The sequence below is a fragment of the Marmota marmota genome, unplaced genomic scaffold (genome assembly GCF_001458135.2).
Source record: "Marmota marmota marmota unplaced genomic scaffold, marMar, whole genome shotgun sequence".
In the NCBI taxonomy this organism is placed as follows: Eukaryota; Metazoa; Chordata; class Mammalia; order Rodentia; family Sciuridae; genus Marmota; species Marmota marmota.
The window spans coordinates 1,391,272-1,395,968 of NW_026000022.1; the positions used below are offsets into that span (position 1 = coordinate 1,391,272).

The 4,697-nt window shown below is 48.5% G+C and overlaps 1 long non-coding RNA gene across 1 annotated transcript in view; it reads left to right on the plus strand.

Moving 5' to 3' along the window:
* The first annotated feature begins 6 nt into the window (after positions 1-6).
* The window catches only part of LOC125618907, a 9,160-nt gene continuing 4,469 nt past the window's right edge, over positions 7-4,697 (plus strand). The window contains exon 1 of the long non-coding RNA XR_007350279.1: positions 7-298. This is a non-coding gene — a long non-coding RNA (uncharacterized LOC125618907). The remainder of the gene's footprint in view (positions 299-4,697) is intronic.

The window sequence follows — 4,697 nt, forward strand, 5'->3', positions numbered from 1 at the left end:
GGGTGTTGATCCAGGAAAAGGTTGGCAGAAAAAGGGCTGGTGACGGGGATCCCGGCTCGGGGGTGTTCGGGCCGTCGCGTTCATTTCCATAAGAAAGCTGAAATCGCGGTTGGAGGCAGGATTTCTCCCCGCTAGTGCCCTTCCCCCATAGCCGGTTTTCTGCTTGGAGCCGGCTCCGGAGCTCAGAACCTTAAGTGTGCGCTGTGGGCTTTGATGGGGTTGATAAAATGTGGTTTCAAATGTTGCCCCGAATGAGGCCGGTTTCCTGTCTGTGTGTGGAGTGGAAGGATCGCGCAGGGTGAGTCCAGCGCGCGGGGGAGCGGCCAAGGGAGTTGGAGAGAGCGAGCAAAGGCAGCGGGCGCAGGGAACCCTGGCAAAGGGAGTCCTTCACCGGGTCACTGAAAGGGGGAACCAGGTTGAGACCAAGACCCCCAAGCAAAGAAATGGGGGCAGGGGTGATGAGAGAAGAGAGGTTACAAAGTCCCCAAATCCGGGCAGCCTGCGCAGGGGGGAAAGGGCTGGCCAGCCTCGCGGCACCCCTATTCCAAAACCCAGGAAACTTTCACTCGCCGCCTCTGACCCTCTTCCTGCGAAGGCATAAAGTGAACTTGCTCAGATGCTTGATTCTCCTAGCTGTTCAGTTCCTTTTCCTTTTCTCATTGAGTTTCTTTTCGGGCGGGTCTTAGTGTGAACAGCAGCCGTGTGTCCTCAATTCTATATAAGCACGCACACACATCTCCTAGGTACTTTGTGATCTCATCTGGAAAAATTAAAACCCAGATCTGTAATGTTTATTCTTAGATAGTTTACAGAAAGCAGGAAATGTGTGAGACACATGCCTGCAAATACACCAAAAAGCATTTTGCCTTCTGGAAAAAGTTGCCTACAAATGGCTGGCTCCCTTTGCCCATTCTGGACCACCTGTACTTCCCTGGAAAACTAAATCGGGTCACTAATAAAGCACTAATCAGATCAAGCAATTAAATGCCAATTATGACTATAAATGACTTTATTACTAATGATTGGAATTGAAGACTCCAAACCCAGTCAAGGTAATCAAGCTGTTTAAAAATTCTGCTACCTAAGATTTTTACATCACTCTTTCCTCAAAAAAAAAAAAAAGAGGTAAGAAGACCAGAGATTACGTTTCAAGTTTGCCAGTAGGTATCCATGGACGATGTTCAATTTATTTCTCCCAGTAAAGTTTGTAGCTACTCTTGGTAAATAATGAGGTCTTCCTTTCTGGCCCTTTCAGGTTATGCAAAGTGTAATTGATGATGGTAGTTACAATATACTTGGTTTGGATGTGAACCTGAGGTAGGGTGTGTGTGTGTTCTCTGTCCAATTAGTCCGTTATTGCTGAAAACCCTAGAAGATTGTAAAGAATAAATGTTTTAACTCTTCAGATGGGGTAATGGCCATAGGGAATGCTGGGAAGTAAGGAAGTGAAGGATGTTGAACGCAAAAAGAGCAAGACAGAAATAAGAAATGTGGTCTACCTTTTTAATTTTTCTTTTTGCTGGTGTGTTGAAATGGCTTTGTTGTGTCGTAAGCCAAGTGACTGAAAAAGAAAAGGTTATTGAGAATAGTTTATCAATTTAAAGGTGACTGTGTGGCTGGGTTTATTTATTAATAAAGAGGATTTGCTACTGCTTTTTGCTCTTTATGGACAATCTCTTGTTATCCCAAATGAAAGTCCGTGCTCAGCTCCTCAATGGGAGGAGGAGACAGGGAATAAACTGCTGGTGGAGTTCACAACAAGAAAAAAGGGGGAATCTCGTAGGAGCTCCTCTGCCACCCAGAAGCAGGCAGGCTAAATAAACACTGGGCAGTTGGAGGGGCCAGCAAATCAGCTTGATGTAGGTCACCTCTTCCAGGATGCTGGATGTGTTTGGGGCACTATACCTCAATACCATCTTGCTCAGGACATCTGCCCAGTACCTCAGCTCCTGGGTGGAACTTCATAGCAATTGTACACATCTGGGTTTGATATATTTACCAGGCTGGTATGGAAATGCCCAGGCTGCCTGGCAGAAACCTGAACTGCTTGAGATGAACACAGTCCACAGCTCAGAAGCCATAAAAGTTTTGACAGTTTCAGAGGATGGAATGGCCTCTTTCCCTTGATGTGATACACACAGCCTTCTTTTCATTTCTACTTACTCAGAGTTCATTGCTCTGAATGGGGCATACCACACCTAAGATCAGCCAGTAAATAATGCAGGGAAGGAAGAGACCCACTGCAGGTAATGGGATGGCAATGGGATTACCTTGAAAACTCCAATGGCCACAAAAACTCATTGGAATGAAATGGGACTGGGGTATTCGATCTTCAGTGGTTCCCAAGGAACAAATCTCTTTGGCCTGATCCAGGTTGTTGGCAATCTATGTGTACTCTGAACCCTGAAAGCAAAACTAATATCCTTTCTATATATGAGCAGCTGACCCTAAAAGCAGATCTTAACTAGAAAGCTTCATGTTAACAGTAAATTCCCTTCTGTGCCTAAGTACCCCGGGGCACCCTGAGAATAAATTTACTGTTGAACCTGAGGACCTCAGAAAAAGGAGGCAAGAGAATGGGACAGGGTTCTCATAACTTCCAGCAAGAACTTCCTGTCAACAACTCCAGTTTAGGGCCTACTCACCACTAAGTCTGGGGTGGGGTGAGGAATGGCTTGGAAACAGGATGAAACTAGTTGGTTGTTCTTCCCTGGATTAGGAGTAGACAAACCTGAGGCAATAAATCCCCTTAGATGGGGAAGGATGGAGGGGGAAGCTGCCCTAAGTATATTGTCCCTGTGGACCAATCTCGCTGTATTCAAAGAAAGACCAGAGATATCCCAAAGTGCCCAGGAAAACTGCAGAATACTAGAGGTTGTTCTGTTCCTTAAACCCTGACACGAGCTAGCATCTCCATATCACTCAGGTCTGAAGACCTGCTTTCTCAGGACACATGGCTTGAGAATCTGGGGAGAGTTGGAGGCAGATTTCTTCCACTTACAACTTATTTGAAAATTGACATATAAAGAGGAAAGCAAAACTCTGCTCCTAAATAGGGCCCCCATGGTGTCAGAAAGCCTGTCCACTCCTAGTGCACCTTAACATCCCAGTCACCCCCTGGTGGGTGGCCCTTACACATTTTTCAGGATGTCAGGTAAACTGAGAGAAAGAGGTTGATCTATCCTCAGCAACCCAAGAAAATGCAAATGAGTTTGTTTCCTAAAAGGAAATTTTTACAGCTTTAAACTTTTCCCAGCCAGAATCCACCCAGTTTCATCACAGTCTCCTGTCAGCATCCATAACCTACTCCACTCTTTTCCCTTTCTTCTTTGTGGCTTAAAGTTGCATTTAGGAGGGTTTATATAATGTTCATGTCAGCACATCTCCCGGTTCCCACTCTAACCCAGCTCCTTGTATGGAATCGTACTTGGAAACCACACACATAAAATCTTTAAAAAATTGTTTCTGCTATTCTTCCTGACTAGAAGAATTGACAAGACACAAACACAGTAAGTTCCATAAAATACAGTGGTCTGTGATCAGCCAAAATGCATCTCATTTGCACTTGTATGTAACCAGGGGTAGGAGACCATGTCACTCATTGCTTCCCAAATCTGTCCACCAAGCCGGACTGACTAGCTGGAATTTCTAGCAGGGGTGGCAGGGTCATTTGTGAGGTGGGAGGCCCAGCCCAGCCCAGGCCAGCGGGAGGTGAGGGACCATCAGGGAGGTGTCTAGAGGTCCGGCCTGAGGGCTTGAAGAAGTCTGACCCTTGGCCCTCAGCAGTTCAGAGAGCTTGGAGGGTGGGTGCCCACAAGTGAGCTGAGGCCTGTAGCCATCCCTATGGCCTTCCACTGGGTTGAATTAAATCAAGGGGACACTTTAAAGTAGAGGAACAGCTATGGATCATATTTTACACTCACATCCAACTGCTTCCCAAAGTTGCCTCTCACCACCCACTTTGTCACTGGGGGAGGAACACCTATGCTTGATGGATTCTTGCACCTGCTTCAAATCCTGAATTTGGACTCTGAGCTGCTTACTGCTCACCTGTCCTCCGCTGAGCCCCAGTCCTGGGCCCACAGGTCCCGGGAGCAATCGCCTTCCATCAGCACCAAGGGGAGTGTGCCAGCCACAGGAGGAGCGTCAGAATCCAGTGGGGGAGTGGGGCGACGTTACTGGTCCTATAGGGTGTTTTTTCCCCCTTCTTTTTCTTTTATTCGCCAATTCACCAATCACAAGGATTTAAACCCTGAGGGTCTCCCAGTGCTAAAGGGCCGTTTTCTACCCGCTAATTCCTACGGCGTAGTTGAATGCCTGGGCTGCGCAAGGGCTCAGGGTCACAGCCAGAATCGAGTGGCGGTGTGGGGAGTGTGGTAGCGGGGCGGGAGAAACTGGGGATCCTCCGAGAACCTCAGAGGGAGTCCAGGGCAGAGTGTGCGAGCTGAACCGCTGGGCAGTGCCCACCTAGCTGGCGCGCGTCGTGGGGGCATCCTTTCCTTCCCGGCTGGCCCAGGCCGGGGTGATGCAGATACCCTGCCAACCCCGCAAGCTCCCTGCTGCTCCAGCCCTCTTCCTCTCGCCCAGCAGGAAGGCCTGCATCTCCAGGCCAGACTGCAGTCCGCGACTTTCCCAGGGCCAACCAAGGGCGAGGCCAGCTGCCCAACCGGGCCATCGCCTCACTGAGCCGCCCGGGC